This window comes from Miniopterus natalensis, chromosome 3, assembly GCF_054644295.1.
Source record: "Miniopterus natalensis isolate mMinNat1 chromosome 3, mMinNat1.hap1, whole genome shotgun sequence".
Classification (NCBI taxonomy): domain Eukaryota; kingdom Metazoa; phylum Chordata; class Mammalia; order Chiroptera; family Miniopteridae; genus Miniopterus; species Miniopterus natalensis.
The window spans coordinates 16,937,780-16,958,802 of NC_142083.1; the positions used below are offsets into that span (position 1 = coordinate 16,937,780).

Genomic DNA, 21,023 nt, shown 5'->3' on the forward strand with positions numbered 1-21,023 from the left:
GGGCTACAACTGTGCCTGTCAACATGAGAACGTGTAGTAGGAAATGTGAGTAAGGAGGGACATTTACCCAGAATTTTCCCAACAGATCCTCCAAATATAAACGAATACAAACAAAAACATAAATATGAATAAAGTGCGTCTTTACCTTTTGGGCACCAGCAGCGCCCTGCGAGCTCTCCTACACCCGGCTGGCCTGAGGGTGGCATTCTGGTAAGGCCTTGGACTGAGCATGATTGGACAGTGTCACATGGGGGCATTAAAGCCATGGATGAAACTGCCTAATAGTGAGATCCACAGTGAGGCCGGCAACCCCTTATGGCCGCTACGGATATTATCTTTACTTTGTACAAATCAGACTAAGGATTGCAGTCCTGGTGATATCAGCATTAGAGAGACGGGTCCTCAGAGCAGAAACTCAACAAGGAGTTGCAGGACGGCAGAGCTTTAGTAGCTGGTGACCATAAGTCAAGAACCAAAATGGGCTGGGGAGGGAAAAGAGAAATTTCCTCGGACTCAGGAAGGCCATGTCAGAACGAATTTCACTGGGTTATTTTCCAGCCCAGCCCTGCTAGACAGAGGCCTAGCTGACCCTTTGAAAGCCCCTCCCCCCACCACTTTTACTTTATCTTTTTCTATTTTAAGTGGAAGATTCCAGAACGTATTACAGAAAAGAACCAGTAACCACAGGGATAATTGTTTTAATAAGTCACTAGTGGAGAATAAGGAGAGAACTTCCTGAAAGATTGACCTTTGACAGAAGGAAATCCTTTATGATATTTGGGATTAATGAGAAAGTTTGTGTATGCTTGGTAAAGTTGGAAAATATTTAGAGGCTTATGCAGTTGTACTTTTCCAATATTTGAGTTCACAGCCTCAATTTTAATGCTTTCATTACTGTATTGACCTCTTTACCCTTCGCATGTTTCTTCTTATATACTGCCTATTAATTTTCAAGTTCCCTATAATAATTAAAATACTATTCTGGGGGGGGAAATATCCTACCAGAAAGCATTATACACTTGCACAACTTTGGAAAATAAGTACATCACAATGAAAATGCTAACTGAAATAAATCTTTAGTGTTTGAGCAGCATCCAAATTTCAGCCTTTTAAACCGTGTAAAAAGATTACACTTTCTTATCGAAATATATAGAGGTTTCTATTAAGAAGTCAGAGTGCCATTGTGCTTTAATCAAGTGCTCATCTAAATGGAAATGAGCAGGACTAATTCTTCAGAATTTGGATGCTGAGCTGAACCATGCCTATTAGAAAATAACAGGTGAATCTAACAGAGCTAAATAACTTTCCTCTAAAATAAATCCATCTCTAACGCAGTAAAAAGAAGGGTAAAATCCAAGGATACAGATTTGGTGCGCTCCAGGGGTGTATACATGCAAATACCATTAAAAAAAACTCTGCCTGAAATAAAAATAAATAAATACTTTTTGATACTTTTAGCTATGATTCTTTATGAAATATTGTGACCAATATTTTTGTACTATCACCAATGATATTTTATTTTACTCTCTTTCTCTTATGTGAATTGGAGACATCAGACTAGAATATCTGTCTTCCCAAAGCTTAGTCTAGGGTACACATAGATCCATATAATGAATTGTCCAGGAAACATAAACACACAACTCCGCTCACGTATAATTATTTTTCAAAAATAACACTTTCTAAATCTAAGCATGGAGTAAATATTTACAGGGCATTTTTATTTATAAGGAATAATTCTAATTACAGTTATAAATGGTTCACTGAGCAAATCGTTTTGAAACACTTGATGAGGTATTTGCAAGCTTCTATAACAAAAGTCACATCTTCCCCCAATATGTTTATATGTATATGTTTCAAAAAACTTGAAAGTTATTTTTCCCATCCAAAAGAATAGTGTATATTCCTAAGTCAGTTAAATTTTACTCTTACAACAAAGCTTCAGAAATTTTTGTGGTTTCTAAAATACACTTCTGTAGTTTCAGACAGTGTTAATAACTTGTCTTCTCAGGACTTCATTAAACATCCCAAATCTAACATATATAATCAAGTTTATCATTCTGCTTAATTTGAGATAGTTTTGTCATATTTTAATTAAAATACCTTGATTATACAATTACAACAAAGAAAATAACTGTATGTACCTTTAACATTCCTTATTTGAGTGCATATATTTTATTGTTAAAATCAAGAGGTGATAATTTCGAGGAAAAATTAATTAACATGTATTCTGAACAATAATGATTTACGTTAAAGACAATGTTTTGCACACATTTTTTAAATCATTTCTTCTTATAAATAATTTATATTATGACCAATTTAAGTTCATTCTGAAATTTAGGAAGGACTCAATGATTTCAGCAGTTTCAGTAATCATAATTTTTGTTGTATTTTGAAACCCATCTTAAGTAAATGGATGATGCCCTTACAATAAATAAAAATAGGGGAGGGACACATTTTATCTATGGCATAATGTCGTAAAGCAAAGTGACAAATGACCTTAATTATTGCCTATATATGTAGGTGTGTTTATGAGTGAGTTGCTAATTTGAAAAATCAAATTTGTGTTTATTTATTTACTTAAATTTTTAAAAATGGAATTCAATTTTCTTTTTTTTTAATTAATTTTTTTTTCTTTGAGGGGGGGGAAAGGGAGAGAGAGGAAAAAACCACATTTATATGAGGGAGAAACATCGATGGGCTGCCCTGCAGCCCTGACTGGGAATCAAACCCGGCAACATTTTAGTGCCAGGGACGAGTCCCAACCAGCTAAGCCACACTGGCCAGGCTAATTTTCTTTTTTAAATTTCGAATTACATTTTGCATACAGTATTATATTAGTTGCAGGTGTACAAAGTGAGTAGATATTTATATAACTTACAAAGTGATCACCCCGATATGTCTAGTATTCATCTGACATGGTATAGTTATTACATTATTGACTATATTCCCTACGCTGTACTTTCATCCCCATGACTGTTTCTGTAACTGGCAATAGGTACATCTTAATTCCTTCACCTTTTCCCACCATTTCTCCAACCCTACCCCTGACAACTATAAATTTGTTCCCTATGTCTATGAGTTTGTTTCTGTTTCATTTGTTCATTTATTTTGTTTCTTAGATTTCACATATAAATAAAATCATATGGTATTTGTGGGGTTTTTTGTCTGACATTTCACTTAGCATAATATCCTCTAGGTCCATCATGTTTTGATTTTGAATCAGTAAATGTGTAACAATTCTGTATTTTCTCACCATTTTAGATTTAAATATTATTCACATGTATTTTTAAATGTATTTAATTGGGTCCCCACTTATCTTTAGCAGCAAGAAAACAACATTTGCTTTCTGTAAACCATTTTTCTCTAGAATCTAGAGGAGGGACACTTTAACCATGTCTTTCTTAGCTTAGACTTAACTACTGTAAAAATAAGTTCAAATGTGGTCACACTCACGCTGTAGAGTGATGTTCAGGTCAGTGGGTTGCCTCTTCTCCACACGGTTCTTCATGGACCTTATTCCACCTTTGGCTCTGCCATGCTTCAGAGCTAGCAGGAGACAACCAGTTGAAGTGAAAAGGCTTTGAAATAAACATATGGGATGCTTTTAAAAGTCCAACCTGGAAGCAAAACACATGGCAGATACATGCTTTTTATTTGAGGGAACTTACAATCAGTATTTTGAACTCTATATCTGATAGCTTGCTTATCTCCATTTCTTTTAGCTCTTTTTCTGGAGATTCTTGTTCTTTCATTTGGGGCTTGTTTTTTTTTGTCTCCCCATTTTGCCTGCCTGTTTGGGTTTGTTTCTATGTATTAGGACTCTCAGTCTTTTCAGAAGGTGTCTGGTGCAGGCCAGTGTCAGAAGCTGCATGTGACTGACCTTGAGTACTGTGTTCGGAGCTATCAACAACCCATGGCTTGAGGTCCCCTCTTTTGTGGCTTAGGTGCATTTGGACAGGACCAAGATGTATACCAAAGCCTGCTTTTCCAAGGCCTGGGTCCAGAAACTGATCAGGCAAAGGCTCAAAGCACTCTGAGATCTGCCTCTGCCTGCCTATTGGTTAATCTGATTCTTTTAATGAGCCTCAGGCTGTAGAAACTCCATGGGTGGGGAAGCTGATTGTTATGAGTCTCTTAATGAGCCTCAGGCTGTAGAAACTCCATGGGTGGGGAAGCTGATTGTTATGAGTCTCTTAATGAGCCTCAGGCTGTAGAAACTCCTTTGGGTAGAGGTTTTCCAGCAGAGTGAGGCAATTGCTTCCTCCTCAGGCAAAAGCTGCTTGGAAGGTAAATGTACGCCTGTGAAAAATGTCCTCTTCACTATGGGGGAATGACTCCCCACAGGAATCCAGAGGGGTGCCCTCTGAGCTCTAACTCCAGAGCCCACAACCCTAGATTCTCTTCACACAGCTCCAGTCCACTCTGCCCTCCCTGCACCGGAGCCCAAGGTGAGTGACTGCACAGGAAACTTTGTGGGTTGGCTCTTTAAGAGGGTGCCTGCAGCTCCAGCCTTCTCTCCCTGGCAGACAGAAACCTGGCTGCTTTTCAGAGCCAGATGTTATGTGGGCACCTTTCTCAGTTCTGGTCTCTGGGCTGGGAAGCCCAGCCTGGGGTTTAGGCCCCAGAGTCCTCAGTGGGAACCCCCACAGCTGAGATCTCCCTCTGGACCTTCAGCTGCTGCCTGTGGGAGCCCAGCCAGCCTTCTCGTGCCTACAGTCTCTATGTGGTCTCCACTTTTCCTCCTTGGTTATGAGGGTGCTCTCCAGCTCGTCTTCAGTTGCTTATTCAGGATGGTTTTTCTGTATTTTAGTTGTAATTCCAATTTGGTCCTGGGAGAGTGTCAGTGTAGCTTCCACTCAGTCTGCTGCCATCCTTAATCTCCACCACGTCTTTTTTTGTCCATTCATCTGCTGATGGGCAGTTGGGCTGCTTTCAAATCTTGACTTTTGTAAATAATGCTACAATGAACATAGGGGTGCATATATTCTTTAGAATTAGTGTTTTTATTTCTTTGCATAAATTTCTTGAAGTATAATCACTGGGTCATAAGGCATTTCCATTTTTTATTTCGTGAGAAAACTCCATACTGCTTTCGCAGTGGCTGCACCAATCTGCATGCCCACCAACAGTGCATGAGGGTTCCTTTTACTCCACACTCTTACCAACACTTGTTTGTTGATAGCCCTTCTGACAGGTGTAACGCACTAACCAGCTGAGCAACCCAGCCAGGGCCCCAAGTAATTTTAATGTATTAAATGCATCTATATGCTAAATAAACATTAAAACGCTATTATTAAATATAAAGACTGTTATAGTTTTGTAGTTTACAACTATGGAATATAAAAGGAATGATGTTTCCAATGTTTCTTAAATATCCCAACTGAATTAAGAATTAAACAAGTGATTGGATAAAATGAATTTGAACTGATTGGTAGGACTCAATGTGCCCACCCCAAATTCTCACACCCTGTTCTTGTGTAGGATTGTTTCATTCTTCCAAGCTTCTCTATATAATACAATCTACTCTCTTCTCCATTCTAAAAGAACCAGAAAAGAAATATTGGGTCTCAGTCGTTAACATAACAATGATGAATGCAATTTCAGCTAATGCAATGCTAGTGTAGGTATCTGGTTCGTTTGCTTATTTACTAAAGATATCATGTTTATTCAATCAAATCATAGTCAGGTGTTCACTGTAACTTTATGCTGAAGACTTTCACATTATTAGTAGGAGATGCAAGCTTCAGTTCCAATGATTTATTTCCCTCTCTAATGCAACCAGAGATGAGAAAAATCTAATTTCCTATTGACTCAATCATTGTATCTTATTAAGACAATTACATATAAGAACATGTGTTTACATTTTTCTTTTAATCATCACAATATAAAATGATGGTTCATTTCCATTTTTGAGCCCAAACACACTATCTAGTCAGTAGACATAATTTTGTTTCTTTATTTTGGGGAAGTGAGTTTTGTAGGTGGAGATGTGGGGTTATCTGAGAGATTTAATATAAATTCTATAAACAATTTATATGCTTCACATGTTTATCTCACTTCAAGGTTAAATATGTTGTCAGATTACTAATTGTGTGCTAATATCTTCTGTATATCATTTATATATCAACTATTTATACATTTAAATATCAAAATCACTTATGTCTTGAGCTTTGTGTCAAATGCTAGGGACCCAGGAATTATAAGCATATTATCTACCTCCCAGGTAGAGGCAGAAAAAACAAGTAATTATTACAATGAGCTAGATATTACAATGGAATATATATATATATGTGTGTGTGTGTATATATGTGTGTGTGTGTGTATATATGCATTAAACAGCTTATAGGGAAAAAGGCAAGGCTTAGAAATTATTTCCAGGAGGAGGAAGGGTTTAATTTGGGTTAGATGTAAAGAAATATCAAAAAGCAGAAATGCCATTTGCAGATGTTAAAAAGCATAAATAAAAATGACACTAGGATATTAATTATTTCATATCATGGGAGCACTTGGTGCAAATATAGTTGTGTAAGGTTTAGAGATTGATACATTAATGGGAGAGAAAGATTTCTAGAGTGAATCCAGGAAAATCAAACTATACCCAAGAAAATCTAATTTCCTTTAGGAAAGTATCACTACAACTAAAAAGTTATTGTGATTTAGAAAACTCAGTTTCCAGAACTTTGAAAATGGGTTGGATATCAAAAGATCACAGGCAAAATCAGGAATTCCTTGTAGTTTCAGTAAGAAGTAGTAACTGTTAAGCCAGTTCATGTCTGGAAGGATGGCCAAGCAATAGACATTTAAATATTAATTAAGTTTAGTAATAAGACATAAAAAACAAAAAGAGGTTTATATTAGATAGAAATGATTGGTTGATTTTGGCATGCTAAAATTGTGTTCATGAGACATCCAAACTGAGATACATTTAGGCAATTTGATATGGTTTTAAAACTCTGAAAAACTAAAAGAAATTGAATAAACATACAGTTTTGCATTTTATCAGTCCAAAGGAAGTGTTGAAACAAAATACAATATTAGGAGTCACAAATGTGGTTCAAAAATTTTTTGCAAGGAAGTTTAAGTTCTATGGTTGCTAATATCAGCCAACCTCTTTTACAGCAACAGAATTTAAGCTCAATCACATTTACCAATGCTGTGTGTATCTTTGCTGATGCTGACTCAGTAGATCAAGCTGAAGCAGTGATTTACAGGATTTTATTAAGCTGTTCAAGGCTTTTCTTATAATATATTTATTCATGATGACTTGGTTTCTGCACTCTCAGCTGGATCTATTATAATATATCATTCTGGATCAGCAGTGTTTCTAGGTGCATCTTGATTTTGTGTAATCTCTCTTTTGAGTTGCCATAAATTAAATTTAGAATTACTTACTTAGAAAGGCTTATGTACATTCTTATACTGACTGAATGCAAGTCACTTGATTATTTATAGAATTTTACTTGAAACCATATGTGTAACCAAAAGAATTAAAATCTTGATAGGTGGAGATTTCAGGTCTAGTATTTATGCAGCAACTCTAAATTATAAAATTATTAACAATGATGAAGCTCAGCCTTTCTTATGAACTGCCAAGACTGCCCAGTGACTGTGGGGTTATTTTGTGTATTTAGTGTATTATTTGTGGCTGAGTTTCGGTATAACATTCATTCCATGAACCCATTAAAGTTTATGGGTTTTAAGTCAATTACACTTTTTCCCAAGAAGAGGCTTTTTAGAAACCACTGAAATCACATTTGTGTTATATTTAATTGAATTTTTAAAATATTTGAGATGATCTTTATATTTTATCTGCAAAATGCAAATAAAAGTAACAGTGAGATATAGATACCTATTAGAAGAGTCCAAATTTAGAACACCAACAATACCAATTGTTGATGAGCATTTGAAGTAGCAGGAACTCTCATTTATTGCTGTGGGAATGAAAAATGGTACAGCCACTTGGGAGGGCAGTTTGGCCATGTCTTAGAAAACGAAACATACTCTTACCATACAAGTCAGCAGTCATTCTCCTTGGTATTTATCTAAAGGAGTTGAAACCTTATGTCCATGCAAAACCTGAACTATGATATTTACAGCAGTGTTATTTATAATTGGAAAAACTTGGACAGAACCAAAATGTCCTTCAGTAGGTAAATGGATAAATCAGCTAGGTACATTCAGGCATTGCAGTATTACTCAGCACTAAATAAAAAGTGTGCTTTCAAGCCATGAAAAGACGTGGAGGCAATGTCGATGCGTATTACTAAGTAAAAGAAGGTGATCTGAAAAGCCTACATACTATATAATTCCAACCATATGTCATTCTGAAAAGACAAAACTATGGAGACAATACAAATTTTAGTGATTGCCATAGGTTTAGAGGGAGAAAAGATGAGTAGAAGGGACACAGAGAATTTTTAAAGAATGTAAATACCCTGTATGACATAATGATGCATACATGCCTTTATACATTTATCCAAACGGATAAGATGTACACAACCAAGAGTGAACCATAGAGTAAACTATGGACTTTGTGTAATAATGATGTGTTAATGTAGGTTCATCAGTTTTAACTAATGTACCATTCTGGTGAGTGATGTTGATAATGGGGGAGGCCATCCATGTGCAGGCTTAGGGGATGTATATGAAATTTCTGTACCTTCCTTTCAATCTACTGTGAACCTAAAACTGCTCTAAAAATGACTTAAAATTGTGTAGAAATATAGATATCTGTAAAAATGGCATATTGGAACAATGTATTTCAAGGACAGTGAAATTTCTATTTACCATGAGGCCATGATCAATGCATAATATTACCCCAACGAGCTCAAGAATCAAAACAGTACCTTTATCTATTACATGCAGTGGTTCATTATATTCAAAATTAAGTGAAAACAATTGCTTCACTAAAATAGTATTGATTATTTTGTTTTAGCCATGAAAAAATTAGTTAGGGATATATAAGTACTCAAAAGTATTTAGCAAGCTTCAGCTATAAAAATACTGTCACTAAAAACTCATAAAAGTTTATTTATATTGAACCGATATATCTCCATCATATTATTGAGTAACATCACTAAGACAGAATTTTCTAACAGTTATGAAGTTGAGTAACTGGAGTATGATATTAGAAGAGCTAAATTAAAACTATGCTGAGAATTAGTTATAAAGTTGTAATAACATGCATCATATTGAACTTTTTGTAGTTAATTTTATGACGAGAAAATGTTTAATGATAATTACATTCCACATAGTTTGTTATAGAAGGTATTTTGCAAACTCAAATCCCCAAGGTTTATGGATTATGACATGACAGAAGTTTAATTGTGCTTGCTGTCTAGTGGTACATCCAAAACAAAACAAAAACATTACTTCTAAAAATTCCAAGAGACAAAAAGGTAGGAGGAATCCATATGGACTCCCTCTCATCAAGACTGCTCTAACAAAAACCAAGGAGTTCTGAGGAAAAGACACATGGGTAGAGCTCTCAGAGAGTATATAAAGAGTAATGATCTTTATGGCTCAAATCAAGGCCCACTGCAGGCTGCACTCAGCAAGGTTTTGTTACTCTTCACCCAAGGATATTTGTCCATTGCTTTTCAGAGAGAGTGGGAGGGAGGGAGAGACAGAGGGTCATTGATGTGGGGAGACACTTCGATTGGTTGCCTCCTGCATGCGCCCAGACTAGAGCCGCAGATCGAGCCTGCAACCCAGGTATGTGACCTTGGCCGGAATCAAACCCGGGACCCTTCAATCTGCAGGCTGATGCTCTCACCACTGAGCCAAACAGGCCAGGGCATTCTTAAAACATTTAGTGTGTTAATATGCATTAAATCAATATTCTGTGAAAGCCTGTTTTTAGATTGAAAATTTGTTTGATTTGTCCTTCACATAGTTTACTTAGATGATTCTTATAAAATTTTTGATAATGATATAGCAAAATATTTTTATATTAAAGTTTGCTTTTCTTTTTTCAAAGTTCCCAATGTAGCCACATTATTCCAACTGTGAAGTACATTAAATATGTTTCACTAATACCTACTTAAATTATATTGCAATGGTCTTTATTACTTCAGTGTCAAAATAAAGATTTACATAAAATATAAGAATTTTAAGAAAGCAAAATATATTTATTTACAATTTTAAAATATTTGTTTATGTAAGTTTGAAGCTTCATTTTTAGCAAATTATTTTGTTTCCAATAAAAAACAACACATAAAACAACAACAGAAATATAACATGAAGGAACATTTTGACACTGGAACACAGTAGGCAATAAATAGTTATGAGGCTTTTTTAGTGCAGAGTGATACATTATTAGAGTAAAATACTATTAACTTCAAGTTCACACATAGCAATTAAATGCCATGAAGCTCTTTCTGGTGCTTTATGCTAAAAAGCAATTGCTATTTCTTTACTCAGTCTGAGGTTAGTTCTGCCTTTTAATTAACATAAAGTTAAGAGTCTTCCTGTAAAACATTATATTCCCAGGAGTGTGCTCTTCCAATTTCTAATGAAAAATAAGCATTGGGTCTACGAAGCCTGGTGCTTGGTTTAATTGGAACTCATTTAGTTTTTTTCTTCCCACACATTCCTGGATCAAATATGTGACTTTACCTCCATTATAGAGTGGTTTCTATCCTATTCTTCCACACTTGTATTAACCAAATATTATATTTATTCTACCAATTAAAAAATATGTATAATTTTATTCAAAATGTGAGAGAAGGAGGAGTGAAAGGGGTCAGAAATTAAGGAGATAAATCCACCAGTAGATTAACCAGCTAGCTTTGCATTAATACCTAAGGAAAAGAGAATAAGTTGAAGTGATGCATTTCTGTGACAGGTAAGAGGGGGAAAAACAAAGCAAATGAATAAGACATTGTTAGATATTGTCAACTAAAGGGGTGGGAGTGAGGAAGGAACTGTACTGAGTTCTAGCCGAGCGAGAGCAGGGGTGGTATCTTAAGGCACAGCCTTGACAAACAGAAGGTGAGCATCTGGGGTGGAGGGGGAGAGAGTAACCAAAGAATTTACGTGCATATATACACAACCCAGGGACATGGACAATGGTGGGGAGAGGGACTGGGGAGGGGGAAGGAACGGGGGGGGGACAGGTCATTGGGGAGAAAAAGGACATCTGTAATATTTTGAATAATAATAAAATTTAAAAACAAAAACAAACAAAAAAACCCCTCATTGAAGGGATGGTGAAGTCAAGTAGGTAAATGGCAACAGAAGGTATTTGGAAGTTCCACGTGATCGAAAGTTGCTCGGCATGTTTTCATTCCGAAAATGCACTGGAAGTCCATTTGAAAACAGAATAAAACTTTTCATTCTGGTAAAGGTAGAGATGGGCTCTGTCACCATAAATAATTGCAACCTGAATAATATACTTTAAGTAACCGTCTCTGGCTGGTGAATGACAGGCACCACAGGTGCCAATCCTGGGGGAGGCAAACCAACGGGGTGAGCTGGTGACTGACGTGGCTCTCGGCCTGTGGCGTCTTCTCACTGAGGCCCTGTGAGCTCCTGGGTAGAGCAGGACAGCCACCCGAGCTGGGATTTCTATTCCTTCTTACTCTAATCCCTGCTTTTGTACTGAGTATCCTTTTACATAAAATTCTTTATTTGTCCTTTCGTAACACTCCTCACAGTTGTTAATTCCTGCGTGATATCGGTCTCCCCTTCTAGTGTAGGTTGGGCTTCTTATAGTCACATTTATTGAGAGATATCGGCGCACTCATCCTGGCTTGAGAAAAAGCTGCTTCGACAGAAATAGTAAAGCAGGTGAACATTTCAACCAATCTTGCCCCCCACAAAAACACACACACAAAACCTTTTCCAAAACACACACGCAATTACTAATCATCCCATAAGTAAACATTGTTTCTCAATTGTTATAAAAGACATATACAAATACTTTGAAAAGATAAACCTAGTTTTTACACTTCTAGAGTTTTTAATTTGAAAACCTATGTGCAGCAAAATTTTAAATTTAATGATAAAAAAATCAATCGCCGTAAGAGCATTTTGTTACCTGACTCATGTGGAGTAGCAAATGACTTGAGCTCATGTATTCATGCTGTAAATACTCACGTGGAAGCATATCGCATCACATTCAATCATTATTTTATATTCCAAAAATGATCAAACACCCTTCCACTCCTGAGAGATGTAAACGTTCTAGAAAACTGGATTTAATTCCATCCTGTATTTGTAGCTACAACTTAGCATCTTGAAATTGTATAAAGGCTACTAATAGATAAACCCTCATATGTAAGGCACATTTTATCTAGTTCCCATACAGACACAAATATACTCACACACACACACACACACACACACACACACACACACACACACACATATGCTCATGATTTTTAAAATAATAACAAAGTGAGCAAGTTGTGCTAAACAGAATCCCAAGCTTAGTATGCTGAGCAAACATACAATGAATTACCTAAAGCGTGGTTAACTTTCAAAGTTAATCTTAAAAAATAAAGTGGATTTGATTACTTTCCTATGGCAATTCTGGCGGTTTTCATCTGTCCTTATTAGTTCATAGCATAGTTGAACCTGGAAAACAGCATTGAAAATATCCAGACCAGAGAGTGTGGAACTGTTACAGATTTCATTAACACATTAAGCTGTGTAAGAAAATGTACGGAAAATTTTAAAGACCCAGAGGACAATCAAAAGGATGCTGGTTTCTTACTCAAGTTCGGTATTAAGTATGTGCTAAGTGAACATCAGTTGTTTAATGGTGAATTAGCTATTTTGTGTCCTTGCATTTAACTCAGCTTAATGCAATGAAATATAACAAACTGTTTTTTTCACTCTACTAATTACCAGGCTATTAGGTGTGAAGAGATGGAAAGGGAAATAAGGCATTATTCTTGTCTTCAGAATTCACTCTCCAGAGACATTGTCAGACCAAATAGGGAAAAAAGGAAGGAAGGAAGGAAGGAAGGAAGGAAGGAAGGAAGGAAGGAAGGAAGGGAGGGAGGGAGGGAGGGAGGGAGGGAGGGAGGGAGGGAGGGAGGGAGGGAGGAAGGGGGAGGGAGGAAAAAAGGAGGGAGGGAAGAAAATAAAAGCCAGTGTGTTCTTTGTTATCTAGAGTTAATTTCATTTTCCAGAAAATATTATGAATTGTGGCTCCCTCAAAATTGGTATGTTGAAGCCCTAACACACAGTACCTCTGAGTGTGACTGCATTTGGAAATAAGGTCTTTAAAAAGGTGATTAAGTTAAACTAAGGCTATTGAGTGGGACCTAATCTAATATAAAGAGTATCCTTACAAAAAAGAGGAAATCTGGCACAAAAGAGATACCAAGGATGCACACACACAGGAAAATGCTATGTGAGGACACAGCAAGAAGGCAGCCATCTGCAAGCCAGAGAATGGCCTTAGGAGAAAACAAACCTGCTGACACCATGATTTTGGCCTTCTGGCCTCCAGAACTGTGAGAATTTAAATTTCTGGTTTTTAGGGCACCCAGTCTGTGGTATTTTGTCATGCAAAATATCTAGCAAAGTAATATACCAGATTACAAAACATTTTTTTAACTATATACATTTAGTTAACATATATTTACGAACCTACTTTTCACTGGTTTCTTTACCACAAAGAAGCAAAGAAAAAGAAAGACATTATCTCTGAATGATACTTTTTAACATCTAATCAGCATGAGACAAACTAATACTGATCAGTAATGCCAGTTTCGGTGAATGTGAGCATCGAACATTTTTGTATAGTTTATTATAAGAACAGACAGCAGGAACCTAAATAAAGTTGGCCATGGCTGGGCCAGCTAAGGAAGGGGGCAGCGAAGGAAGACCGTGTTCTTTGTGGGAGGAACCTACAGAGGAGAAACGACTGAATCTTTTTTAAAAAAAAAAAATCTTTATTGTTGAAAGTATTACAGATGTCCCCCTCTGCGCCCCCATGGATCCCCTCCACCCAGCACCCCCCCCAGGCCTTCTGCACACTATTGTCTGTGTCCATGGCTTAGGCATCTATGCGCATAAACTCTTTGATTAATCCCCCCCCCCCACTCCCTCACCCCCGCCTTCCCTCTGAAATTTGTCACACAAAGTAGAAGCTATGCTAAGGCCATCGCTGTGTGTTTTCAGTATCACTACCAGGGCCATCTGGGTCAGCAAACACTACCTTGGGGTGGAAACAGAAAGGAACTGTGGTCAATTGAAAAGAAGCACACAGAGGGACCAGGAGAACAGAAAGGAAATTATCACTCTTTACAGGACTTCGCCGCACAAAGCAAGATCATGATTTTCTCAGCCCTTTCTCTTACTTGTGTTGCTGAGTTGGGAGAGACCCAAGAGGTTTTTTGTTTTGTTTTGTTTTCCAGTGAAAAGGAGAATCTAACGGAAGCCATTATAAGATTTTCCCAAAAAGCATTTGAATGACTTAGAGACCAGACATCAAGCAGGATTCCTTGGTGACTCCTGATTAACAGCCATTAAATTGATCATTTCCGTAGCATTTTCTTGCTTATGTTTATATTGTTTCTTTTATAACCTTAAAAGAAATACTGCCTTAGAACTAGGCTGTGTGGTTTGTGACTAGCAGTGAGCAGCTGGCCCACTACGCGGCTGTGAACCAGGATATGACATCCCGTTTGGGCACCTGCGTGGGTAGGAAGGCAGAGGCATTGTCACGGCCTGCTCCTAGGTCGGAGGCTGCTTTATGTAAATGGCTACTGTAGGAATCAGAGTAATGTCCAAAAGTGAATATTAGTATGATACGGCAGCTAAAGACGAGTGACCAGTTGTTTCTGGAACCTCAGAAAGCCTATGGAAGCCCTGCCTGCATACTGAACACAATCCGTTCACAGTGGCCGGGGTAATTCAGTTCTTAGAGGTGGTCAGCATTCACTTGAATCGCACCATCACCACCAGGACTCAGCACTTTTGGTAACTCAGCCATCACTGGCCCCAGTGGAATAGGGTGTTCCTGGGGCTTTGGAAACTGGATCTGGTGTGGACCCAGCAGTGGAAAGGATTTTTCTGGAAGCTCAGCTTGGGCGTGATAAGGATTTGTTAAGTCAGAGAGGGACACAAGAGGGAGCTGTTTTCAAGGAAACTGTACTTGAGCAAGCAGCGCACCTGGAAAGGGGAAGACAAATTCTGATCAAATGAAAAGATAGTGATAAGGTGAGCTCGTGGCTTAGAAGTGTATGTGTGTGGACCACCTGAGGAGCCTAAAATATGGCAAGCCATCACTGAAAAGGGGGGGCAAATTCTCAATCTTACTTATGGTGATCACATGTCAAACTTTTAAGCTAGGGCACTGGAATTTGCAACTGGGAGTCTCAAAAATTATGTGATGCTGTTGTTTTGAAAGCTACAGTGTTTTCCATCATAAATAGTTTCTTGAAACTAAGTCTAGTTAAAGTGGAGGGATGCCTGTTTTGTGTTGGGAGTTTGATTGGGAATCTGAACCCAGACCATAGCAGCAGGTTGAGCAGAGTGAGTAGCAAAGCTCCATAAATGGAAATAAATCTATCCATGGTGAATGGATCCAGTAGTACTATATCAAATATGACCACTTAGATGATAAATTATATTAAAGTCTTCCCTTTTTATTTAAGCTAATGTGTTCAAGAATAGTAATATGTATGCTGAAATATGTGCAGATCATAAACATATACATGGAAGAATTTTTATAAATTAAACTTTCCTGTGAAATCAGCATCCAAATCAAGAAATGTAACATTGTCAGCATACCAGGAAGTAGTTCCAATCATTATCTCCCTCCAAGATAACCCTTCTTCTGATTGCTAATAACCTTGATTTGTTCTGTCATTGCTCAAACTATATAAAACTTGATGATGCAAATCATGGCCTTTATGATTGTCTTTTCCCCCCATAGTTATTTCCACCACATTCTGCCATGCTGTTGTGTGGAGCTATGACTTGTTTATGTTCATGGCTGTATAGTATTCTGTTATGTGAATCCACCATAATGTATCCATACACTTGGAGATACTTTTTTTTTTTTTAAGTTCTCATCTTACATTTTCTGGGGAAAGATAGTAATCATTCTTTTTGAAAATTTCACATTAAAATTTTTGAGAAAATTAAATTTTATTCTTGAAGACTTTCTTTAGTCTTTTTTGAAATATTGATCTTTCTTTCTTTTGAAGCTCTCCCTTTTATTTAGAGCATTCTTCCTACAAAGGCCTAAACTTTATGTATCAGTTTCATTTGTTCTCCCTGCCTCAGTGTCTCAAAACCAAATTCTTCAACATAGTTAACATCCATCTTGTGGCCAGGACTGACATTTGGTTTCCATGGTGAAGCCAATAGCTGCATTTTGCTCACCCCCTCTGTTCCTGCTCTTAGTTACTTTTGTTGTGTTATTTTGCCTTTAGGGACTTCCTGTTTTCTGTGAGCTTGCAAAACATTTAAAATGAAAGGAAACGACACTTTATATAAGATGTATTTGTTTTGCAACACTTGGACTTTTCAGACTATCTAGTCAACCAAACTCTCAGGAACAGAAATCCCTTGCAGCTCCTTAGGGTTGACATTTTACTTCTATTCACATGGAAATCGTATGGAGGAATCCGTAAGTTTGACTTCAGGCATAGGATAATGTAAATAAGTTATTTTGAAGATATACACCCCGGTTAGTTGTTTATATTTGCTTAATTTTTAATGAGAGCATGGATACTTTCATATTAATTACTCTAACAATAACCTTACGTTCATTAAAAATCAAATATTCTATCTATTGTCATAGTCACTGCCCACAATTTTCATGTAGATATCAATATAATTCTTATTGCTTTATGTATTAGGTAAATCCTATGAGGTCTTGCTGCAGGGAATGGGTGACATGCAAGTAGGTTACTTTCTTACTGTTTCACACTGAAGACCTTGAAACATGCAAAGATCCAGTAAAATGAAATGATTAATGTTCCTTAAAAAAATTTTTTATATTACTTATGTATAAAAACATAAGTTTTAATATAAGTGCATGTTTTGTTATTTTTAATTGAAGAGACTTTCAATTCTAGATGTAAAAATGTAGGTAAAAAATAACCCAGCCTGGCCGGGCGTGGCTCAGCAGTTGAGCGTCAACCTAGGATCCAGGCGATCGGGGTTCGATTCCCGGTCAGGGCACATGCCTGGGTTGCGGGCTCGATCAGTGACTCTCTCATCATTGATGTTTTCCTCTCTCTCTCTTCCTCTCCTTTCCTGTCTCTGAAATCAATAAAAATTAAAATAACCCAAATTGTGTCCATTAAATACAAGCACACTGCTTTCAAACCTTGTGCTTCTATTTCTTCAGTATCCCTGATGTTCCATTTTGGAGAAAACCCTTTACTGGATCATTAACTCCATTTCATAGTGACATTTCCTAGGCTGAGCAATACTAGATGAATGTGTCACAGCTACCGTATTCATAATTCTATGACTAGAATCGCTAGTGACAGAAATAATTCTAACTACCACTTTTTGACCTTTGGGGTAAACAGTCAAAATCTTAATAATGAAAATCATGCTGTTTCTGATAAAATGCCATGTAAATTTTTCATTTATCTTCCAGTTTACTAAAACATCAAGTTGTATAAGGATTTGCAGAAATGATTCACAAATGTGTGCATTGTTTACATTTTCTATCATGTCCTTATAAGAGTGAGAATACAGATTATAGAAGGGCATTAACATCAGGAATTTCAATTATATAATGAAAACTTCCTTGAACTCTTTACATTATTTATAATACATTTATGGTATTGCAAGAAGCAAATGGAAATACGTTGCTGGAGCTATAAATAATTCTTGGAAAAATATTTTATTGAATGCTTTGCCTTAGTATGTGTACACTCAGTTCAAATATTTTTTTAATGTGAAGACCAAGATATACTAATAGGAGGTTTCTTTCTATTTTGAAAAGTGAAAACTTTGCTAATTCTAATTAATATAAATGCCCAATGTTCACCATAAAATTATTTTGAATAGAAGATAGGTGAACATTTAAATTTTAAACATATTGGAACTTTTATGGGAGAGAAAGGATTTGGAGGAAAGAAATAATTAGAATAGTGTGTGTGTGTGTTCAGAAATAATAGGGTATCAAGAACACAATAAATGGGGCTATTTTTTATTAAATTTGAGGTAGAAAATTTTAGATAATTTTTTATGATACAAGTAGATATACAGTATTGACCAACCAATACTGCAGAGATGGTAATGACTATTTAAAACAGATATTGGAACAATCATTTTCCACAGCCAAAAAATAAAAATGGTTAGGTGTACTCCTGTGTACCAAAGAGTATTGACTTTATTTTATAGTAATATAAAATGAAATGAAAGTAATTAAATAATATAGTATTTATTTACATATTTTATATACAATGTGTATATAAATACCAAATTTGTATATAAAAGAAGCTCTAAAACTTGATGTATGGACTAAGGAGAGGCCGTTGTAGTTGCTGCCTTTATTTTTCTTACATGTAAATCAAGTCACACAAAGTTATCTTTTTTTCTGAAATATTATCTGAGATTTTTATGGCAGGAAACTTTTACAATCCTATAGTCAATCTTCTAGTCATTCTCCTAGCATTGATAAGATCCTGGAGACCAGGAATTTTAACATAATAATCAGGACCCTTTGCAACACAGGCTGCACATTTAAGAAATGATAATAAATAATATTTCATAGAGATGCATTTTAAAAGGCTAATTATTATTCTCTTTTAAGAAAATATTTTCTATTTGGGGGTGTGGGGAGTGGACCGCTTCCTATAGATCAGCAAAACTCTGAAGTAAGGATGAAGAGTGTCTGGCTATGTGTTGATGTAGACATCCTTTATCTCCTCCCAAATGTCATTATCTAAACCTTAATTCTTTCATGTGCCTCCTACGTGTTTCAGTGACTGGATTGTAAACTCCTGAAGATTAGAAACTATCACAGCTTTTAAATCTTTCTGTCTAGCATAGTCTTAGTCAGATAGTTGTGACCTAACAGACAGTGGTGGACTGAATTAAGAAAATTATCTTATTGTTGAAAATATTACAGATGTCTCCCTTCCCCCCCATTAACCCCTCCACCTTGCCCCGCCCCCCAGGCCCTCTAACATTGCCTTTTTAAATCACTGGGGAAAGAAGTCTGCCCCCCTGTTCATGTTCCATATTATATATACATACACTTATATAGTAGCTCTTAATAAATGCATTCCCATGATTTTTTTTTCAGGTATAACGTCTCATCCTTTATGCACATGGGAAGAAAACAGGGAAAAAAAGTAAAGTCAATGAGCTGTTATTAATGCAAAGCGGGAGCGTTATAAGACTGCACGCTCAATGCTTTCAATTTAAAATGAAAGCAGCATCTCTGGAGCACTTATTTATAAACTGGAAAGGATGAATGTAATTAAAATAAATTGGCTGGCATGGGTTAATTACCTTTTTCTTACCTTTCTTTTTTTAAGCACAAGTTATAATGTAAGTCAACATGATTCTCTATAGAAATATTCATATGAGAACCAAGTTTTGATTAGACGTTACTTACTCATGTCATTTCCAGATCGCTGGATCACTTTTCACAAATCATTAGTAGAGTCCTCCATTACGCTCTTCAAAATCCTAATATAAATAATTCTATTTCTGTCTGTAGACATTGAATCATGAATATGGAATGGCTTCACCTGACTTCACTTGAAATTCACTTAATTTTCAACTCTGTTAGCTGTGAGGTGAGTAGAAAATAATTCAGTTCAAAACTGCAGTGCAAGGTGTCTCAATCCTAGGAAGAGAAAAATCGATGTTCTGAATTGAGTTGTGATTTATTTCATAGCTTTATGTAAGAGTGATGCTATCCAAATCATCCAAAGTATTCTCTTTGTATCTGTGTCATTGTGTATTAACTTCATGATTATTTGTGACATGAAAGACTGCTCAGGTCCCTATACCTTGACTTAAATGAGGTAAAGACAGTGTAGACCTGGGCATCCTCTCTCGCTGCCTCTCTTTCTTTCTGTTTTAAACCTAAAGCACACATAGCTGGTTTGTCATTGTGTTCATGTGACAACGGAGATATAGGATGAATGAGTCTTATTTTTTAATAATAGACCTTATTTTTGAGAGGTATATACACATCTGAATAGACTATTGGTACGTTGTTAGTTCTATTCAATGGTACATAACTTTCTCACTATTTGAGTTTGCACTTTTGTTATTAGAAATCTACCTTGTAGCAATTTCCAGACATATGTGCAAATATATATATAAAATAATTACCAACTCTCTTTTATTTATAATAGTGAAATTTGAATGACCTCAGCAATAAGAGAATAGGTGAAAAGATTACATTACATCCATACTGTAGCTAATTTAAATAAGGAAATAGATGTTAATCAAATATATCTATGATTAATCTCTCCCCACCCACTCATAACCCACGGAAACACACAATAGTATGGGGAAGGCCCGGGCGTGGGGCGGATGTGGGGTGGAGGGGATCAATAGGGGGAAATAGGGGACGTCTGTAATACTTTCAACAATAAAGATAAATTAAAAATTATATATATATATATATATATACACACACACATAATTTCTTCTTTATTTGAATAAAGAAATTTTTCAAAAAATTTTTCATTTTTTTAAATTAATTGATTTAGAGAAGGAGAGAGGAAGGGAGAGAGAGAGAAACAACAGTTTGTTGTTCCACTTATTTATGCATTCATTGGATGATTCTTGTATGTGCTCTGACCCGGGCTCAAACCCACAACCTTGGCTCATCAGGACAATGCTCTAACCACCTGAGCTTCCCCGCCAGGGCTCAAAACATTTTTATAGTCAGATTTTAATGATGTAAACACAATGACAAGAAAAAAAGTATGGATTTGTGTATAGGTATGAATGAATACATCTTCTGTCAGGTTATACAAAATCTGAGATTGCTTTTTTCAATTACTGGAGAAAGAAGTATTTCTCTCTATTTATGTTCCATAATCTATTCTTAAGATACATATGCAGTA

General features: G+C 36.2%; 1 long non-coding RNA gene across 1 annotated transcript in view; it reads left to right on the forward strand.

The window, feature by feature from the left end:
• The first annotated feature begins 19,697 nt into the window (after window positions 1-19,697).
• The window catches only part of LOC107545927 (uncharacterized), a 119,474-nt gene continuing 118,148 nt past the window's right edge, over window positions 19,698-21,023 (forward strand). Inside the window, exon 1 of the long non-coding RNA XR_001604080.2 lies at window positions 19,698-19,736. This is a non-coding gene — a long non-coding RNA (uncharacterized LOC107545927). The remainder of the gene's footprint in view (window positions 19,737-21,023) is intronic.